The sequence below is a fragment of the Bombina bombina genome, chromosome 5 (assembly GCF_027579735.1).
Source record: "Bombina bombina isolate aBomBom1 chromosome 5, aBomBom1.pri, whole genome shotgun sequence".
Taxonomy (NCBI): Eukaryota; Metazoa; Chordata; class Amphibia; order Anura; family Bombinatoridae; genus Bombina; species Bombina bombina.
In genome coordinates, this window is record NC_069503.1 from 35,744,338 (window position 1) to 35,766,154 (window position 21,817).

Below are 21,817 nucleotides of genomic sequence, written 5' to 3' on the forward strand. Positions count from 1 at the left end.
CGTGAGCTTGAAAATTGCAGGAGAAATTTCAAAGATATTGCTGTAGGTGTGAGCTTGAAAATTGCAGGAGAAATTTCAAAGATATTGCTGTAGGTGTGAGCTTGAAAATTGCAGGAGAAATTTCAAAGATATTGCTGTAGTGTGAGCTTGAAAATTGCAGGAGAAATTTCAAAGATATTGCTGTAGGTGTGAGCTGAAAATTGCAGGAGAAATTTCAAGATATGCTGTAGGTGTGAGCTTGAAATGCAGGAGAAATTTCAAAAGATATTGCTGTAGGTGTGAGCTTGAAAATTGCAGAGAAATTTCAAAGATATTGCTGTAGGTGTGAGCTGGAAAATTGCAGGGAGAAATTTCAAAGATATTGCTGTAGTGTGAGCTGAAATTGCAGGAGAAATTTCAAAGATATTGCTGTAGTTGTGAGCTGGAAAATTGCAGGAGAAATTTTCAAAGATATTGCTGTAGGTGTGAGCTTGAAAATTGCAGGAGAAATTTCAAAGATATTGCTGTAGGTGTGAGCTTGAAAATTGCAGGAGAAATTTCAAAGATATTGCTGTATGGTGTGAGCTTGAAATTGCAGGAGAAATTTCAAAGATATTGCTGTAGGTGTGAGCTTGAAAATTGCAGGAGAAATTTCAAAGATATTGCTGTAGGTGTGAGCTTGAAAATGTGCAGGAGAAATTTCAAAGATATTGCTGGTAGGTGTGAGCTTGAAAATTGCAGGAGAAATTTCAAAGATATTGCTGTAGGTGTGAGCTTGAAAATTGCAGAGAGAAATTTCAAAGATATTGCTGTAGGTTGTGAGCTTGAAAATTGCAGGAGAAATTTCAAAGATATTGCTGTAGGTGTGAGCTTGAAAATTGCAGGAGAAATTTCAAAGATATTGCTGTAGTTGTGAGCTTGAAAATTGCAGGAGAAATTTCAAAGATATTGCTGTAGGTGTGAGCTGGAAAATTGCAGGAGAAATTTCAAAGATATTGCTGTAGGTGTGAGCTTGAAAATTGCAGGAGAAATTTCAAAGATATTGCTGTAGGTGTGAGCTTGAAAATTGCAGGAGAAATTTCAAAGATATTGCTGTAGTTGTGAGCTTGAAAATTGCAGGAGAAATTTCAAAGATATTGCTGTAGGTGTGAGCTTGAAAATTGCAGGAGAAATTTCAAAGATATTGCTGTAGGTGTGAGCTTGAAAATTGCAGGAGAAATTTCAAAGATATTGCTGTAGGTGTGAGCTTGAAAATTGCAGGAGAAATTTCAAAGATATTGCTGTAGGTGTGAGCTTGAAAATTGCAGGAGAAATTTCAAAGATATTGCTGTAGGTGTGAGCTTGAAAATTGCAGGAGAAATTTCAAAGATATTGCTGTAGGTGTGAGCTTGAAAATTGCAGGAGAAATTTCAAAGATATTGCTGTAGGTGTGAGCTTGAAAATTGCAGGAGAAATTTCAAAGATATTGCTGTAGGTGTGAGCTTGAAAAATTGCAGGAGAAATTTCAAAGATATTGCTGTAGGTGTGAGCTTGAAAATTGCAGGAGAAATTTCAAAGATATTGCTGTAGGTGTGAGCTTGAAAATTGCAGGAGAAATTTCAAAGATATTGCTGTAGGTGTGAGCTTGAAAATTGCAGAGAAATTTCAAAGATATTGCTGTAGGTGTGAGCTGGAAAATTGCAGGAGAAATTTCAAAGATATTGCTGTAGGTGTGAGCTTGAAAATTGCAGGAGAAATTTCAAAGATATTGCTGTAGGTGTGAGCTTGAAAATTGCAGGAGAAATTTCAAAGATATTGCTGTAGGTGTGAGCTTGAAGAATTGCAGGAGAAATTTCAAAGATATTGCTGTAGGTGTGAGCTTGAAAATTGCAGGAGAAATTTCAAAGATATTGCTGTAGGTGTGAGCTTGAAAATTGCAGGAGAAATTTTAAAGATATTGCTGTAGGTGTGAGCTTGAAAATTGCAGGAGAAATTTCAAAGATATTGCTGTAGGTGTGAGCTTGAAAATTGCAGGAGAAATTTCAAAGATATTGCTGTAGGTGTGAGCTTGAAAATTGCAGGAGAAATTTCAAAGATATTGCTGTAGGTGTGAGCTTGAAAATTGCAGGAGAAATTTCAAAGATATTGCTGTAGGTGTGAGCTTGAAAATTGCAGGAGAAATTTCAAAGATATTGCTGTAGGTGTGAGATTGGAAAATTGCAGGAGAAATTTCAAAGATATTGCTGTAGGTGTGAGCTTGAAAATTGCAGGAGAAATTTCAAAGATATTGCTGTAGGTGTGAGCTTGAAAATTGCAGGAGAAATTTCAAAGATATTGCTGTAGGTGTGAGCTTGAAAATTGCAGGAGAAATTTCAAAGATATTGCTGTAGGTGTGAGCTTGAAAATTGCAGGAGAAATTTCAAAGATATTGCTGTAGGTGTGAGCTTGAAAATTGCAGGAGAAATTTCAAAGATATTGCTGTAGGTGTGAGCTTGAAAATTGCAGGAGAAATTTCAAAGATATTGCTGTAGGTGTGAGCTGGAAAATTGCAGGAGAAATTTCAAAGATATTGCTGTAGGTGTAAGCTGAAAATTGCAGGAGAAATTTCAAAGATATTGCTGTAGGTTTGAGCTTGAAAATTGCAGGAGAAATTTCAAAGATATTGCTGTAGGTGTGAGCTTGAAAATTGCAGGAGAAATTTCAAAGATATTGCTGTAGGTGTGAGCTTGAAAATTGCAGGAGAAATTTCAAGATATTGCTGTAGGTGTGAGCTTGAAAATTGCAGGAGAAATTTCAAAGATATTGCTGTAGGTGTGAGCTTTGAAAATTGCAGGAGAAATTTCAAAGATATTGCTGTAGGTGTGAGCTTGAAAATTGCAGGAGAAATTTCAAAGATATTGCTGTAGGTGTGAGCTTGAAAATTGCAGGAGAAATTTCAAAGATATTGCTGTAGGTGTGAGCTTGAAAATTGCAGGAGAAATTTCAAAGATATTGCTGTAGGTGTGAGCTTGAAAATTGCAGGAGAAATTTCAAAGATATTGCTGTAGGTGTGAGCTTGAAAATTGCAGGGAGAAATTTCAAAGATATTGCTGTAGGTGTGAGCTTGAAAATTGCAGGAGAAATTTCAAAGATATTGCTGTAGGTGTGAGCTTGAAAATTGCAGGAGAAATTTCAAAGATATTGCTGTAGGTGTGAGCTTGAAAATTGCAGGAGAAATTTCAAAGATATTGCTGTAGGTGTGAGCTTGAAAATTGCAGGAGAAATTTCAAAGATATTGCTGTAGGTGTGAGCTTGAAAATTGCAGGAGAAATTTCAAAGATATTGCTGTAGGTGTGAGCTTGAAAATTGCAGGAGAAATTTCAAAGATATTGCTGTAGGTGTGAGCTGGAAAATTGCAGGAGAAATTTCAAAGATATTGCTGTAGGTGTGAGCTTGAAAATTGCAGGAGAAATTTCAAAGATATTGCTGTAGGTGTGAGCTTGAAAATTGCAGGAGAAATTTCAAAGATATTGCTGTAGGTGTGAGCTTGAAAATTGCAGGAGAAATTTCAAAGATATTGCTGTAGGTGTGAGCTTGAAAATTGCAGGAGAAATTTCAAAGATATTGCTGTAGGTGTGAGCTTGAAAATTGCAGGAGAAATTTCAAAGATATTGCTGTAGGTGTGAGCTTGAAAATTGCAGGAGAAATTTCAAAGATATTGCTGTAGGTGTGAGCTTGAAAATTGCAGGAGAAATTTCAAAGATATTGCTGTAGGTGTGAGCTTGAAAATTGCAGGAGAAATTTCAAAGATATTGCTGTAGGTGTGAGCTTGAAAATTGCAGGAGAATTTCAAAGATATTGCTGTAGGTGTGAGCTGGAAAATTGCAGGAGAAATTTCAAAGATATTGCTGTAGGTGTGAGCTTGAAAATTGCAGGAGAAATTTAAAAAATATATTGCTGTAGGTGTGAGCTTGAAAATTGCAGGAGAAATTTCAAAGATATTGCTGTAGTTGTGAGCTTGAAAATTGCAGGAGAAATTTCAAAGATATTGCTGTAGTTGTGAGCTTGAAATTGCAGGAGAAATTTCAAAGATATTGCTGTAGGTGTGAGCTTGAAAATTGCAGGAGAAATTTCAAAGATATTGCTGTAGTTGTGAGCTTGAAAATTGCAGGAGAAATTTCAAAGATATTGCTGTAGGTGTGAGCTTGAAAATTGCAGGAGAAATTTAAAAAATATATTGCTGTAGGTGTGAGCTTGAAAATTTTAGGAGAAATTTCAAAGATATTGCTGTAGGTGTGAGCTGGAAAATTGCAGGAGAAATTTCAAAGATATTGCTGTAGGTGTGAGCTGGAAAATTGCAGGAGAAATTTCAAAGATATTGCTGTAGGTGTGAGCTTGAAAATTGCAGGAGAAATTTCAAAGATATTGCTGTAGGTGTGAGCTTGAAAATTGCAGAAGAAATTTCAAAGATATTGCTGTAGGTGTAAGCTTGAAAATTGCAGGAGAAATTTCAAAGATATTGCTGTAGGTGTGAGCTTGAAAATTGCAGGAGAAATTTCAAAGATATTGCTGTAGGTGTGAGCTTGAAAATTGCAGAAGAAATTTCAAAGATATTGTTGTAGGTGTGAGCTTGAAAATTGCAGGAGAAATTTCAAAGATATTGCTGTAGGTGTGAGCTTGAAAATTGCAGGAGAAATTTAAAAAATATATTGCTGTAGGTGTGAGCTTGAAAATTGCAGGAGAAATTTCAAAGATATTGCTGTAGGTGTGAGCTTGAAAATTGCAGGAGAAATTTAAAAAATATATTGCTGTAGGTGTGAGCTTGAAAATTGCAGGAGAAATTTCAAAGATATTGCTGTAGGTGTGAGCTTGAAAATTGCAGGAGAAATTTCAAAGATATTGCTGTAGGTGTGAGCTTGAAAATTGCAGGAGAAATTTGAAAGATATTGCTGTAGGTGTGAGCTTGAAAATTGCAGGAGAAATTTGAAAGATATTGCTGTAGGTGTGAGCTTGATAATTGCAGGAGAAATTTCAAAGATATTGCTGTAGGTGTGAGCTTGAAAATTGCAGGAGAAATTTCAAAGATATTGCTGTAGGTGTGAGCTTGAAAATTGCAGGAAAAAATTAAAAAGATATTGCTGTAGGTGTGAGCTTGAAAATTGCAGGAGAAATTTCAAAGATATGCTGTAGTCTGTGAGCTGAAAATTGCAGGAGAAATTTCTAAAAAATATTTGCTGTAGGTGTTGAGCTTGAAAATTGCAGGAGAAATTTCAAAGAATATTGCTGTAGGTGTGAGCTTGAAAAATTGCAGGAGAAATTTCAACGATATTGCTTAAGGTGTTGTGAGCTTGAAAATTGCAGGAGAAATTTAAAAAATATATTGCTTGTAGGTGTGAGCTTGAAAATTGCAGAGAAATTTCAAAGATATTGCTGTAGTTGTGAGCTTTGAAAATTGCAGGAGAAATTTCAAAGATATTGCTGTAGTTGTGAGCTTGAAAATTGCAGGAGAAATTTCAAAGATATTGCAGTAGGTGTGAGCTTGAAAATTGCAGGAGAATTTCAAAGATATTTGCTGTAAGTTGTGAGCTTGAAAATTGCAGGAGAAATTTCAAAGATATTGCTGTAGGTGTGAGCTTGAAAATTGCAGGAGAAATTTCAAAGATATTGCTGTAGGTGTGAGCTTGAAAATTGCAGGAGAAATTTCAAAGATATTGCTGTAGGTGTGAGCTTGAAAATTGCAGGAGAAATTTCAAAGATATTGCTGTAGGTGTGAGCTTGAAAATTGCAGGAGAAATTTCAAAGATATTGCTGTAGGTGTGAGCTTGAAAATTGCAGGAGAAATTTCAAAGATATTGCTGTAGGTGTGAGCTTGAAAATTGCAGGAGAAATTTCAAAGATATTGCTGTAGGTGTGAGCTTGAAAATTGCAGGAGAAATTTCAAAGATATTGCTGTAGGTGTGAGCTTGAAAATTGCAGGAGAAATTTCAAAGATATTGCTGTAGGTGTGAGCTTGAAAATTGCAGGAGAAATTTCAAAGATATTGCTGTAGGTGTGAGCTTGAAAATTGCAGGAGAAATTTCAAAGATATTGCTGTAGGTGTGAGCTGGAAAATTGCAGGAGAAATTTCAAAGATATTGCTGTAGGTGTGAGCTGAAAATTGCAGGAGAAAATTCAAAGATATTGCTGTAGGTGTGAGCTTGAAAATTGCAGGAGAAATTTCAAAGATATTGCTGTAGGTGTGAGCTTGAAAATTGCAGGAGAAATTTGAAAGATATTGCTGTAGGTGTGAGCTTGAAAATTGCAGGAGAAATTTCAAAGATATTGCTGTAGGTGTGAGCTTGAAAATTGCAGGAGAAATTTCAAAGATATTGCTGTAGGTGTGAGCTTGAAAATTGCAGGAGAAATTTCAAAGATATTGCTGTAGGTGTGAGCTGGAAAATTGCAGGAGAAATTTCAAAGATATTGCTGTAGGTGTGAGCTGGAAAATTGCAGGAGAAATTTCAAAGATATTGCTGTAGGTGTGAGCTTGAAAATTGCAGGAGAAATTTCAAAGATATTGCTGTAGGTGTGAGCTGGAAAATTGCAGGAGAAATTTCAAAGATATTGCTGTAGGTGTGAGCTGGAAAATTGCAGGAGAAATTTCAAAGATATTGCTGTAGGTGTGAGCTGGAAAATTGCAGGAGAAACTTCAAAGATATTGCTGTAGGTGTGAGCTGGAAAATTGCAGGAGAAATTTCAAAGATATTGCTGTAGGTGTGAGCTGGAAAATTGCAGGAGAAATTTCAAAGATATTGCTGTAGGTGTGAGCTGGAAAATTGCAGGAGAAATTTCAAAGATATTGCTGTAGGTGTGAGCTGGAAAATTGCAGGAGAAATTTCAAAGATATTGCTGTAGGTGTGAGCTGGAAAATTGCAGGAGAAATTTCAAAGATATTGCTGTAGGTGTGAGCTGGAAAATTGCAGGAGAAATTTCAAAGATATTGCTGTAGGTGTGAGCTGGAAAATTGCAGGAGAAATTTCAAAGATATTGCTGTAGGTGTGAGCTTGAAAATTGCAGAAGAAATTTCAAAGATATTGCTGTAGGTGTAAGCTTGAAAATTGCAGGAGAAATTTCAAAGATATTGCTGTAGGTGTGAGCTTGAAAATTGCAGGAGAAATTTCAAAGATATTGCTGTAGGTGTGAGCTTGAAAATTGCAGGAGAAATTTCAAAGATATTGCTGTAGGTGTGAGCTTGAAAATTGCAGGAGAAATTTCAAAGATATTGCTGTAGGTGTGAGCTTGAAAATTGCAGGAGAAATTTCAAAGATATTGCTGTAGGTGTGAGCTTGAAAATTGCAGGAGAAATTTCAAAGATATTGCTGTAGGTGTGAGCTTGAAAATTGCAGGAGAAATTTCAAATATATTGCTGTAGGTGTGAGCTGGAAAATTGCAGGAGAAATTTCAAAGATATTGCTGTAGGTGTGAGCTGGAAAATTGCAGGAGCAATTTCAAAGATATTGCTGTAGGTGTGAGCTGGAAAATTGCAGGAGAAATTTCAAAGATATTGCTGTAGGTGTGAGCTTGAAAATTGCAGGAGAAATTTTAAAGATATTGCTGTAGGTGTGAGCTTGAAAATTGCAGGAGAAATTTCAAAGATATTGCTGTAGGTGTGAGCTTGAAAATTGCAGGAGAATTTTCAAAGATATTGCTGTAGGTGTGAGCTGGAAAATTGCAGGAGAAATTTCAAAGATATTGCTGTAGGTGTGAGCTGGAAAATTGCAAGAGAAATTTCAAAGATATTGCTGTAGGTGTGAGCTGGAAAATTGCAGGAGAAATTTCAAAGATATTGCTGTAGGTGTGAGCTTGAAAATTGCAGGAGAAATTTCAAAGATATTGCTGTAGGTGTGAGCTTGAAAATTGCAGGTGAAATTTCAAAGATATTGCTGTAGGTGTGAGCTTGAAAATTGCAGGAGAAATTTCAAAGATATTGCTGTAGGTGTGAGCTTGAAAATTGCAGGAGAAATTTCAAAGATATTGCTGTAGGTGTGAGCTTGAAAATTGCAGGAGAAATTTCAAAGATATTGCTGTAGGTGTGAGCTTGAAAATTGCAGGAGAAATTTCAAAGATATTGCTGTAGGTGTGAGCTTGAAAATTGCAGGAGAAATTTCAAAGATATTGCTGTAGGTGTGAGCTTGAAAATTGCAGGAGAAATTTCAAAGATATTGCTGTAGGTGTGAGCTTGAAAATTGCAGGAGAAATTTCAAAGATATTGCTGTAGGTGTGAGCTTGAAAATTGCAGGAGAAATTTCAAAGATATTGCTGTAGGTGTGAGCTGGAAAATTGCAGGAGAAATTTCAAAGATATTGCTGTAGGTGTAAGCTTGAAAATTGCAGGAGAAATTTCAAAGATATTGCTGTAGGTGTGAGCTTGAAAATTGCAGGAGAAATTTCAAAGATATTGCTGTAGGTGTGAGCTTGAAAATTGCAGGAGAAATTTCAAAGATATTGCTGTAGGTGTGAGCTTGAAAATTGCAGGAGAAATTTCAAAGATATTGCTGTAGGTGTGAGCTTGAAAATTGCAGGAGAAATTTTAAAGATATTGCTGTAGGTGTGAGCTGGAAAATTGCAGGAGAAATTTCAAAGATATTGCTGTAGGTGTGAGCTGGAAAATTGCAGGAGAAACTTCAAAGATATTGCTGTAGGTGTGAGCTGGAAAATTGCAGGAGAAATTTCAAAGATATTGCTGTAGGTGTGAGCTGGAAAATTGCAGGAGAAATTTCAAAGATATTGCTGTAGGTGTGAGCTGGAAAATTGCAGGAGAAATTTCAAAGATATTGCTGTAGGTGTGAGCTGAAAATTGCAGGAGAAATTTCAAAGATATTGCTGTAGGTGTGAGCTTGAAAATTGCAGAAGAAATTTCAAAGATATTGCTGTAGGTGTGAGCTTGAAAATTGCAGGAGAAATTTCAAAGATATTGCTGTAGGTGTGAGCTTGAAAATTGCAGGAGAAATTTCAAAGATATTGCTGTAGGTGTGAGCTTGAAAATTGCAGGAGAAATTTCAAAGATATTGCTGTAGGTGTGAGCTTGAAAATTGCAGGAGAAATTTCAAAGATATTGCTGTAGGTGTGAGCTTGAAAATTGCCAGGAGAAATTTCAAAGATATTGCTGTAGGTGTGAGCTTGAAAATTGCAGGAGAAATTTCAAAGATATTGCTGTAGTGTGAGCTTGAAAATTGCAGGGAGAAATTTCAAAGATATTGCTGTAGTTGTGAGCTGGAAAATTGCAGGGAGAAATTTCAAAGATATTGCTGTAGGTGTGAGCTGGAAAATTGCAGGAGAAATTTCAAAGATATTGCTGTAGGTGTGAGCTTGAAAATTGCAGGAGAAATTTCAAAGATATTGCTGTAGTGTGAGCTTGAAAAATTGCAGGAGAAATTTCAAAGATATTGCTGTAGGTGTGTGAGCTGAAAATTGCAGGAGAAATTATCAAAGATATTGCTGTAAGGTTGTGAGCTTGAAAATTGCAGGAGAAAATTTCAAAGATATTGCTGTAGGTGTGAGCTTGAAAATTTGCAGGAGAAAATTTCAAAGATATTGCTGTAGGTGTGAGCTTGAAAAATTGCAGGAGAAATTTCAAAGATATTGCTGTAGGTGTGAGCTTGAAAATTGCAGGAGCAATTTTCAAAGATATTGCTGTAGGTGTGAGCTTGAAAATTGCAGGAGAAATTTCAAAGATATTGCTGTAGGTGTGAGCTTGAAAATTGCAGGAGAAATTTCAAAGATATTGCTGTAGGTGTGAGCTTGAAAATTGCAGGAGAAATTTCAAAGATATTGCTGTAGGTGTGAGCTTGAAAATTGCAGGAGAAATTTCAAAGATATTGCTGTAGGTGTGAGCTTGAAAATTGCAGGAGAAATTTCAAAGATATTGCTGTAGGTGTGAGCTTGAAAATTGCAGGAGAAATTTCAAAGATATTGCTGTAGGTGTGAGCTTGAAAATTGCAGGAGAAATTTCAAAGATATTGCTGTAGGTGTGAGCTTGAAAATTGCAGGAGAAATTTCAAAGATATTGCTGTAGGTGTGAGCTTGAAAATTGCAGGAGAAATTTCAAAGATATTGCTGTAGGTGTGAGCTTGAAAATTGCAGGAGAAATTTCAAAGATATTGCTGTAGGTGTAAGCTTGAAAATTGCAGGAGAAATTTCAAAGATATTGCTGTAGGTGTGAGCTTGAAAATTGCAGGAGAAATTTCAAAGATATTGCTGTAGGTGTGAGCTTGAAAATTGCAGGAGAAATTTCAAAGATATTGCTGTAGGTGTGAGCTTGAAAATTGCAGGAGAAATTTCAAAGATATTGCTGTAGGTGTGAGCTTGAAAATTGCAGGAGAAATTTCAAAGATATTGCTGTAGGTGTGAGCTTGAAAATTGCAGGAGAAATTTCAAAGATATTGCTGTAGGTGTGAGCTTGAAAATTGCAGGAGAAATTTCAAAGATATTGCTGTAGTTGTGAGCTTGAAAATTGCAGGAGAAATTTCAAAGATATTGCTGTAGGTGTGAGCTTGAAAATTGCAGGAGAAATTTAAAAGATATTGCTGTAGGTGTGAGCTTGAAAATTGCAGGAGAAATTTCAAAGATATTGCTGTAGGTGTGAGCTTGAAAATTGCAGGAGAAATTTCAAAGATATTGCTGTAGGTGTGAGCTTGAAATTGCAGGAGAAATTTCAAAGATATTGCTGTAGGTGTGAGCTTGAAAATTGCAGGAGAAATTTCAAAGATATTGCTGTAGGTGTGAGCTTGAAAATTGCAGGAGAAATTTCAAAGATATTGCTGTAGGTGTGAGCTTGAAAATGCAGGAGAAATTTCAAAGATATTGCTGTAGGTGTGAGCTTGAAAATTGCAGGACAAATTTTCAAAGATATTGCTGTAGGTGTGAGCTTGAAATTGCAGGAGAAATTTAAAAAAGATATTGCTGTAGGTGTGAGCTTGAAAATTGCAGGAGAAAATTTCAAAGATATTGCTGTAGGTGTGAGCTTGAAAATTGCAGGAGAAATTTCAAAGATATTGCTGTAGGTGTGAGCTTGAAAATTGCAGGAGAAATTTCAAAGATATTGCTGTAGGTGTGAGCTTGAAAATTGCAGGAGAAATTTCAAAGATATTGCTGTAGGTGTGAGCTTGAAAATTGCAGGAGAAATTTCAAAGATATTGCTGTAGGTGTGAGCTTGAAAATTGCAGGAGAAATTTCAAAGATATTGCTGTAGGTGTGAGCTTGAAAATTGCAGGAGAAATTTCAAAGATATTGCTGTAGGTGTGAGCTTGAAAATTGCAGGAGAAATTTCAAAGATATTGCTGTAGGTGTGAGCTTGAAAATTGCAGGAGAAATTTCAAAGATATTGCTGTAGGTGTGAGCTTGAAAATTGCAGGAGAAATTTCAAAGATATTGCTGTAGGTGTGAGCTTGAAAATTGCAGGAGAAATTTCAAAGATATTGCTGTAGGTGTGAGCTTGAAAATTGCAGGAGAAATTTCAAAGATATTGCTGTAGGTGTGAGCTTGAAAATTGCAGGAGAAATTTCAAAGATATTGCTGTAGGTGTGAGCTTGAAAATTGCAGGAGAAATTTCAAAGATATTGCTGTAGGTGTGAGCTTGAAAATTGCAGGAGAAATTTCAAAGATATTGCTGTAGTTGTGAGCTTGAAAATTGCAGGAGAAATTTCAAAGATATTGCTGTAGGTGTGAGCTTGAAAATTGCAGGAGAAATTTAAAAATATATTGCTGTAGGTGTGAGCTTGAAAATTGCAGGAGAAATTTCAAAGATATTGCTGTAGGTGTGAGCTTGAAAATTGCAGGAGAAATTTCAAAGATATTGCTGTAGGTGTGAGCTTGAAAATTGCAGGAGAAATTTAAAAAATATATTGCTGTAGGTGTGAGCTTGAAATTGCAGGAGAAATTTCAAAGATATTGCTGTAGTTGTGAGCTTGAAAATTGCAGGAGAAATTTCAAAGATATTGCTGTAGGTGTGAGCTTGAAAATTGCAGGAGAAATTTAAAAAATATATTGCTGTAGGTGTGAGCTTGAAAATTGCAGGAGAAATTTCAAAGATATTGCTGTAGGTGTGAGCTTGAAAATTGCAGGAGAAATTTCAAAGATATTGCTGTAGTTGTGAGCTTGAAAATTGCAGGAGAAATTTCAAAGATATTGCTGTAGGTGTGAGCTTGAAAATTGCAGGAGAAATTTCAAAGATATTGCTGTAGGTGTGAGCTTGAAAATTGCAGGAGAAATTTCAAAGATATTGCTGTAGGTGTGAGCTTGAAAATTGCAGGAGAAATTTCAAAGATATTGCTGTAGGTGTGAGCTTGAAAATTGCAGGAGAAATTTCAAAGATATTGCTGTAGTTGTGAGCTTGAAAATTGCAGGAGAAATTTCAAAGATATTGCTGTAGTTGTGAGCTTGAAAATTGCAGGAGAAATTTCAAAGATATTGCTGTAGTGTGAGCTTGAAAATTGCAGGAGAAATTTAAAAAATATATTGCTGTAGGTGTGAGCTTGAAAATTGCAGGAGAAATTTCAAAGATATTGCTGTAGTTGTGAGCTTGAAAATTGCAGGAGAAATTTCAAAGATATTGCTGTAGGTGTGAGCTTGAAAATTGCAGGAGAAATTTCAAAGATATTGCTGTAGGTGTGAGCTTGAAAATTGCAGGAGAAATTTCAAAGATATTGCTGTAGGTGTGAGCTTGAAAATTGCAGGAGAAATTTCAAAGATATTGCTGTAGGTGTGAGCTTGAAAATTGCAGGAGAAATTTCAAAGATATTGCTGTAGGGTGTGAGCTTGAAATTGCAGGAGAAATTTCAAAGATATTGCTGTAGGTGTGAGCTTGAAAATTGCAGGAGAAATTTCAAAGATATTGCTGTAGGTGTGAGCTTGAAAATTGCAGGAGAAATTTAAAAGATATTGCTGTAGGTGTGAGCTTGAAAATTGCAGGAGAAATTTCAAAGATATTGCTGTAGGTGTGAGCTTGAAAATTGCAGGAGAAATTTCAAAGATATTGCTGTAGGTGTGAGCTTGAAAATTGCAGGAGAAATTTAAAAAATATATTGCTGTAGGTGTGAGCTTGAAAATTGCAGGAGAAATTTCAAAGATATTGCTGTAGGTGTGAGCTTGAAATTGCAGGAGAAATTTCAAAGATATTGCTGTACGGTGTGAGCTTGAAAATTGCAGGAGAAATTTAAAAAGATATTGCTGTAGGTGTGAGCTTGAAAATTGCAGGAGAAATTTCAAAGATATTGCTGTATGTGTGAGCTTGAAAATTGCAGGAGAAATTTCAAAGATATTGCTGTAGGTGTGAGCTTGAAAATTGCAGGAGAAATTTCAAAGATATTGCTGTAGGTGTGAGCTTGAAAATTGCAGAAGAAATTTCAAAGATATTGCTGTAGTTGTGAGCTTGAAAATTGCAGGAGAAATTTCAAAGATATTGCTGTAGGTGTGAGCTTGAAAATTGCAGGAGAAAATTTAAAAGATATTGCTGTAGGTGTGAGCTTGAAAATTGCAGGAGAAATTTCAAAGATATTGCTGTAGGTGTGAGCTTGAAAAATTGCAGGAGAAATTTCAAAGATATTGCTGTAGTTGTGAGCCTTGAAAATTGCGCGAGAAATTTCAAAGATATTGCTGTAGGTGTGAGCTTGAAAATTGCAGGAGAAATTTCAAATATATTGCTGTAGGTGTGAGCTTGAAAATTGCAGGAGAAATTTCAAAGATATTGCTGTAGGTGTGAGCTTGAAAATTGCAGGAAAAAATTTCAAAGATATTGCTGTAGTGTGAGCTTGAAAATTGCAGGAGAAATTTCAAGATATTGCTGTAGGTGTGAGCTTGAAAATTGCAGGAGAAATTTAAAAGATATTGCTGTAGGTGTGAGCTTGAAAATTGCAGGAGAAATTTCAAAGATATTGCTGTAGGTGTGAGCTTGAAAATTGCAGGAGAATTTCAAAGATATTGCTGTAGTGTGAGCTTGAAAATTGCAGGAGAAATTTCAAGATATTGCTGTAGGAGTGAGCTTGAAAATTGCAAGGAGAAATTTCAAAATATTTGCTGTAGGTGTGAGCTTGAAAATTGCAGGAGAAATTTCAAAGATATTGCTGTAGTTGTGAGCTTGAAAATTGCAGGAGAAATTTCAAAGATATTGCTGTAGGTGTGAGCTTGAAAATTGCAGGAGAAATTTCAAAGATATTGCTGTAGTTGTGAGCTTGAAAATTGCAGGAGAAATTTCAAAGATATTGCTGTAGGTGTGAGCTTGAAAATTGCAGGAGAAATTTCAAAGATATTGCTGTAGGTGTGAGCTGGAAAATTGCAGGAGAAATTTCAAAGATATTGCTGTAGGTGTGAGCTGGAAAATTGCAGGAGAAATTTCAAAGATATTGCTGTAGGTGTGAGCTTGAAAATTGCAGGAGAAATTTCAAAGATATTGCTGTAGGTGTGAGCTTGAAAATTGCAGGAGAAATTTCAAAGATATTGCTGTAGGTGTGAGCTTGAAAATTGCAGGAGAAATTTCAAAGATATTGCTGTAGGTGTGAGCTTGAAAATTGCAGGAGAAATTTCAAAGATATTGCTGTAGTTGTGAGCTTGAAAATTGCAGGAGAAATTTCAAAGATATTGCTGTAGGTGTGAGCTTGAAATTGCAGGAGAAATTTCAAAGATATTGCATGTAGGTGTGAGCTTGAAAATTGCAGAGAGAAATTTCAAAAGATATTGCTGTAGGTGTGAGCTTGAAAATTGCAGGAGAAATTTCAAAGATATTGCTGTAGGTGTGAGCTTGAAAAATTGCAGGAGAAATTTCAAAGATATTGCTGTAGGTGTGAGCTTGAAAATTGCAGGAGAAATTTCAAAGATATTGCTGTAGTGTGTGAGCTTGAAAATTGCAGGAGAAATTTCAAAGATATTGCTGTAGGTGTGAGCTTGAAAATTGCAGGAGAAAATTTCAAAGATATTGCTGTAGGGTGTGAGCTTGAAAATTGCAGGAGAAATTTCAAAGATATTGCTGTAGGTGTGAGCTTGAAAATTGCAGGAGAAATTTCAAAGATATTGCTGTAGGTGTGAGCTGGAAAATTGCAGTGAAGAAATTTAAAAAGATATTGCTGTAGGTGTGAGCTTGAAAATTGCAGGAGAAATTTCAAAGATATTGCTGAGGTGTGAGCTTGAAAATTGCAGAAGAAATTTCAAAGATATTGCTGTAGGTGTAAGCTTGAAAATTGCAGGAGAATTTCAAAGATATTGCTGTAGTGTGAGCTTGAAATTGCAGGAGAAATTCAAAGATATTGCTGTAGGTGTGAGCTTGAAAATTGCAGAGAAATTTCAAAGATATTGCTGTAGGTGTGAGCTTGAAAATTGCAGGAGAAATTTCAAAGATATTGCTGTTGGTGGGAGCTTGAAAATTGCAGGAGATAATTTCAAAGATATTGCTGTAGCGTGTGAGCTTGAAAATTGCAGGAGAAATTTCAAAGATATTGCTGTAGGTGTGAGCTTGAAAATTGCAGGAGAATTTCAAAGATATTGCTGTAGGTGTGAGCTTGAAAATTGCAGGAGAAATTTCAAAGATATTGCTGTAGGTGTGAGCTGAAAATTGCAGGAGAAATTTCAAAGATTCTTGCTGTAGGTGTGAGCTTGAAAATTGCAGGAGAAATTTCAAAGATATTGCTGTAGGTGTGAGCTTGAAATTGCAGGAGAAATTTCAAAGATATTGCTGTAGGTGTGAGCTTGAAAAATTGCAGGAGAAATTTCAAAGATATTGCTGTAGGTGTGAGCTTGAAAATTGCAGGAGAAATTTCAAAGATATTGCTGTAGGTGTGAGCTTGAAAATTGCAGGAGAAATTTCAAAAGATATTGCTGTAGGTGTGAGCTGAAAATTGCAGGAGAAATTTCAAAGATATTGCTGTAGGTGTGAGCTTGAAAATTGCAGGAGAAATTTCAAAGATATTGCTGTAGGTGTGAGCTTGAAAATTGCAGGAGAAATTTCAAAGATATTGCTGTAGGTGTGAGCTTGAAATTGCAGGAGAAATTTCAAAGATATTGCTGTAGGTGTGAGCTGAAATTGCAGGAGAAATTTCAAAGATATTGCTGTAGGTGTGAGCTTTGAAATTGCAGGAGAAATTTCAAAGATAATTGCTGTAGGTGTGAGCTTGAAAATTGCAGGAGAAATTTCAAAGATATTGCTGTAGGTGTGAGCTTGAAAATTGCAGGAGAAATTTCAAAGATATTGCTGTAGGTGTGAGCTTGAAATTGCAGGAGAAATTTAAAAAATATATTGCTGTAGGTGTGAGCTTGAAATTGCAGGAGAAATTTAAAAAATATATTGCTGTAGGTGTGAGCTTGAAAATTGCAGGAGAAATTTCAAAGATATTGCTGTAGTTGTGAGCTTGAAAATTGCAGGAGAAATTTCAAAGATATTGCTGTAGGTGTGAGCTTGAAATTGCAGGAGAAATTTCAAAGATATTGCTTAGAGTGTGAGCTTGAAAATTGACAGGAGAAATTTTCAAAGATATTGTGCTAGGTGTGAGCTTGAAAATTGCAGGAGAAATTTCAAAGAATTGCTGTAGTGTGAGCTTGAAAATTGCAGGAGAAATTTCTAAGATATTGCTGTAGGTGTGAGCTTGAAAATTGCAGGAGAAATTTCACAGATATTGCTGTAGTTGTGAAGCTTCGAAAATTGCAGGAGAAATTTCAAAGATATTGCTGTAGGTGTGAGCTTGAAATATTCAGGAGAAATTCAAAGATATTGCTGTAGGTGTGAGCTTGAAAATTGCAGGAGAAATTTCAAAGATATTGCTGTAGGTAGTGAGCTGGGAAAATTGCAGGAGAAATTTCAAAGATATTGCTGTAGGTGTGAGCTTGAAAATTGCAGAGAGAATTTCAAAGATATTGCTGTAGGTGTGAGCTGAAAATTGCAGGAAGAAATTTCAAGATATTGCTGTAGGTGTGAGCTTGAAAATTGCAGGAGAAATTTCAAAGATATTGCTGTAGGTGTGAGCTTGAAAATTGCAGGAGAAATTTCAAAGATATTGCTGTAGGTGTGAGCTTGAAAATTGCAGGAGGAAATTTAAAAGATATTGCTTGTAGGTGTGAGCTTGAAAATTGCAGGAGAAATTTCAAAGATATTGCTGTAGTTGTGAGCTTGAAAATTGCAGGAGAAATTTCAAAGATATTGCTGTAGGTGTGAGCTTGAAAATTGCAGGAGAAATTTCAAAGATATTGCTGTAGGTGTGAGCTTGAAAATTGCAGGAGAAATTTAAAAATATATTGCTGTAGGTGTGAGCTTGAAAATTGCAGGAGAAATTTCAAAGATATTGCTGTAGTTGTGAGCTTGAAAATTGCAGGAGAAATTTCAAAGATATTGCTGTAGGTGTGAGCTTGAAAATTGCAGGAGAAATTTCAAAGATATTGCTGTAGGTGTGAGCTTGAAAATTGCAGGAGAAATTTCATAGATATTGCTGTAGGTGTGAGCTTGAAAATTGCAGGAGAAATTCAAAGATATTGCTGTAGGTGTGAGCTTGAAAATTGCAGGAGAAATTTCAAAGATATTGCTGTAGGTGTGAGCTTGAAAATTGCAGGAGAAATTTCAAAGATATTGCTGTAGGTGTGAGCTGGAAAATTGCAGGAGAAATTTCAAAGATATTGCTGTAGGTGTGAGCTGAAAATTGCAGGAGAAATTTCAAAGATATTGCTGTAGGTGTGAGCGTGAAAATTGCAGGAGAAATTTCAAAGATATTGCTGTAGGTGTGAGCTGGAAATTTGCAGGAGAAATTTCAAAGATATTGCTGTAGGTGTGAGCTTGAAAATTGCAGGAGAAATTTCAAAGATATTGCTGTAGGTGTGAGCTGGAAATTGCAGGAGAAATTTCAAAGATATTGCTGTAGGTGTGAGCTGAAAATTGCAGGAGAAATTTCAAAGATATTGCTGTAGGTGTGAGCTGGAAAAAGCAGGAGAAATTTCAAAGATATTGCTGTAGGTGTGAGCTTGAAAATTGCAGGAGAAATTTCAAAGATATTGCTGTAGGTGTGAGCTTGAAAATTGCAGGAGAAATTTCAAAGATATTGCTGTAGGTGTGAGCTTGAAAATTGCAGGAGAAATTTCAAAGATATTGCTGTAGGTGTGAGCTTGAAAATTGCAGGAGAAATTTCAAAGATATTGCTGTAGGTGTGAGCTTGAAAATTGCAGGAGACATTTCAAAGATATTGCTGTAGGTGTGAGCTTGAAAAATTGCAGGAGAAATTTCAAAGATATTGCTGTAGGTGTGAGCTGAAAATTGCAGGAGAAATTTCAAAGATATTGCTGTAGGTGTGAGCTGGAAAATTGCAGGAGAAATTTCAAAGATATTGCTGTAGGTGTGAGCTTGAAATTGCAGGAGAAATTTCAAAAGATATTGCTGTAGGTGTGAGCTTGAAAATTGCAGGAGAAATTTCAAAGATATTGCTGTAGGTGTGAGCTTGAAAATTGCAGGAGAAATTTCAAAGATATTGCTGTGGAGTGAGCTTGAAAATTGCAGGAGAAAATTTCAAAGATATTGCTGTAGGTGTGAGCTCTGAAAATTGCAGGAGAAATTTCAAAGAGTATTGCTTAGAGTGTGAGCTTGAAAAATTGCAGGAGAAATTTCAAAGATATTGCTGTAGGTGTGAGCTTGAAAATTGCAGGAGAAATTTCAAAGATATTGCTGTAGGTGTGAGCTGGAAAATTGCAGGAGAAATTTCAAAGATATTGCTGTAGGTGTAGAGCTTGAAAATTGCAGGAGAAATTTCAAAGATATTGCTGTAGGTGTGAGCTTGAAAATTGCAGGAGAAATTTCAAAGATATTGCTGTAGGTGTGAGCTTGAAAATTGCAGGAGAAATTTCAAAGATATTGCTGTAGGTGTGAGCTTGAAAATTGCAGGAGAAATTTCAAAGATATTGCTGTAGGTGTGAGCTTGAAAATTGCAGGAGAAATTTCAAAGATATTGCTGTAGGTGTGAGCTGGAAAATTGCAGGAGAAATTTCAAAGATATTGCTGTAGGTGTGAGCTGGAAAATTGCAGGAGAAATTTCAAAGATATTGCTGTAGGTGTGAGCTGGAAAATTGCAGGAGAAATTTCAAAGATATTGCTGTAGGTGTGAGCTGGAAAATTGCAGGAGAAATTTCAAAGATATTGCTGTAGGTGTGAGCTTGAAAATTGCAGGAGAAATTTCAAAGATATTGCTGTAGGTGTAAGCTTGAAAATTGCAGGAGAAATTTCAAAGATATTGCTGTAGGTGTGAGCTTGAAAATTGCAGGAGAAATTTCAAAGATATTGCTGTAGGTGTGAGCTTGAAAATTGCAGGAGAAATTTCAAAGATATTGCTGTAGGTGTGAGCTTGAAAATTGCAGGAGAAATTTCAAAGATATTGCTGTAGGTGTGAGCTTGAAAATTGCAGGAGAAATTTCAAAGATATTGCTGTAGGTGTGAGCTTGAAAATTGCAGGAGAAATTTCAAAGATATTGCTGTAGGTGTGAGCTTGAAAATTGCAGGAGAAATTTCAAAGATATTGCTGTAGGTGTGAGCTGGAAAATTGCAGGAGAAATTTCAAAGATATTGCTGTAGGTGTGAGCTGGAAAATTGCAGGAGAAATTTCAAAGATATTGCTGTAGGTGTGAGCTTGAAAATTGCAGAGTGAAATTTCAAAGATATTGCTGTAGGTGTGAGCTTGAAAAATTGCAGGAGAAATTTCAAAGATATTGCTGTAGGTGTGAGCTTGAAAATTGCAGGAGAAATTTCAAAGATATTGCGTGTAGGTGTGAGCTTGAAAATTGCAGGAGAAATTTCAAAGATATTGCTGTAGGTGTGAGCTTGAAAATTGCAGGAGAAATTTCAAAGATATTGCTGTAGGTGTGAGCTTGAAAATTGCAGGAGAAATTTCAAAGATATTGCTGTAGGTGTGAGCTTGGAAAATTGCAGGAGAAAATTTCAAAGATATTGCTGTAGGTGTGAGCTTGAAAATTGCAGGAGAAATTTCAAAGATATTGCTGTAGGTGTGAGCTGGAAAATTGCAGGAGAAATTTCAAAGATATTGCTGTAGGTGTGAGCTTGAAAATTGCAGGAGAAATTTCAAAGATATTGCTGTAGGTGTGAGCTTGAAAATTGCAGGAGAAATTTCAAAGATATTGCTGTAGGTGTCGAGTCTTGAAAATTGCAGGAGAAATTTCAAAGATATTGCTGTAGGTGTGAGCTTGAATATTGCAGGCTCACAGTCAAAGATATTGCTGTAGGTGTGAGCTTGAAAATTGCAGGAGAAATTTCAAAGATATTGCTGTAGGTGTGAGCTTGAAAATTGCAGGAGAAATTTCAAAGATATTGCTGTAGGTGTGAGCTTGAAAATTGCAGGAGAAATTTCAAAGATATTGCTGTAGGTGTGAGCTTGAAAATTGCAGGAGAAATTTCAAAGATATTGCTGTAGGTGTGAGCTTGAAAATTGCAGGAGAAATTTAAAAGATATTGCTGTAGGTGTGAGCTTGAAAATTGCAGGAGAAATTTCAAAGATATTGCTGTAGGTGTGAGCTTGAAAATTGCAGGAGAAATTTCAAAGATATTGCTGTAGGTGTGAGCTTGAAAATTGCAGGAGAAATTTCAAAGATATTGCTGTAGGTGTGAGCTTGAAAATTGCAGGAGAAATTTCAAAGATATTGCTGTAGGTGTGAGCTTGAAAATTGCAGGAGAAATTTCAAAGATATTGCTGTAGGTGTGAGCTTGAAAATTGCAGGAGAAATTTCAAAGATATTGCTGTAGGTGTGAGCTTGAAAATTGCAGGAGAAATTTCAAAGATATTGCTGTAGGTTGTGAGCTTGAAAATTGCAGGAGAAATTTCAAAGATATTGCTGTAGTTGTGAGCTTGAAAATTTGCAGGAGAAATTTCAAAGATATTGCTGTAGGTGTGAGCTTGAAAATTGCAGGAGAAATTTCAAAGATATTGCTGTAGGTGTGAGCTTGAAAATTGCAGGAGAAATTCAAAGATATTGCTGTAGGTGTGAGCTTGAAAATTGCAGGAGAAATTTCAAAGATATTGCTGTAGGTGTGAGCTTGAAAATTGCAGGAGAAATTTCAAAGATATTGCTGTAGGTGTGAGCTTGAAAATTGCAGAGAAATTTCAAAGATATTGCTGTAGGTGTGAGCTTGAAAATTGCAGGAGAAATTTCAAAGATATTGCTGTAGGTGTGAGCTTGAAAATTGCAGGAGAAATTTCAAAGATATTGCTGTAGGTGTGAGCTTGAAAATTGCAGGAGAAATTTCAAAGATATTGCTGTAGGTGTGAGCTGAAATTGCAGGAGAAATTTCAAAGATATTGCTGTAGGTGTGAGCTTGAAAATTGCAGGAGAAATTTCAAAGATATTGCTGTAGGTGTGAGCTTGAAATTGCAGGAGAAATTTAAAAAATATTGCTGTAGGTGTGAGCTTGAAAATTGCAGGAGAAATTTCAAAGATATTGCTGTAGGTGTGAGCTTGAAAATTGCAGGAGAAATTTCAAAGATATTGCTGTAGGTGTGAGCTTGAAAATTGCAGGGAGAAATTTCAAAGATATTGCTGTAGGTGTGAGCTTGAAAATTTGCAGGAGAAATTTCAAAGATATTGCTGTAGGTGTGAGCTTGAAAATTGCAGGGGGAAATTTCAAAGATATTGCTGTAGGTGTGAGCTTGAAAATTGCAGGAGAAATTTCAAAGATATTGCTGTAGGTGTGAGCTGGAAAATTGCAGGAGAAATTTCAAAGATATTGCTGTAGGTGTGAGCTTGAAAATTGCAGGAGAAATTTCAAAGATATTGCTGTAGGTGTGAGCTGGAAAATTGCAGGAGAAATTTCAAAGATATTGCTGTAGGTGTGAGCTTGAAAATTGCAGGAGAAATTTCAAAGATATTGCTGTAGGTGTGAG

At 36.0% G+C, this 21,817-nt stretch overlaps 1 protein-coding gene across 1 annotated transcript in view; it reads left to right on the forward strand.

The window, feature by feature from the left end:
- LOC128661262 (uncharacterized) overlaps window positions 1–21,817 on the forward strand; it is a 279,582-nt gene that overhangs the window by 162,857 nt on the left and 94,908 nt on the right. The gene's annotated exons all lie outside the window — the stretch shown is intronic.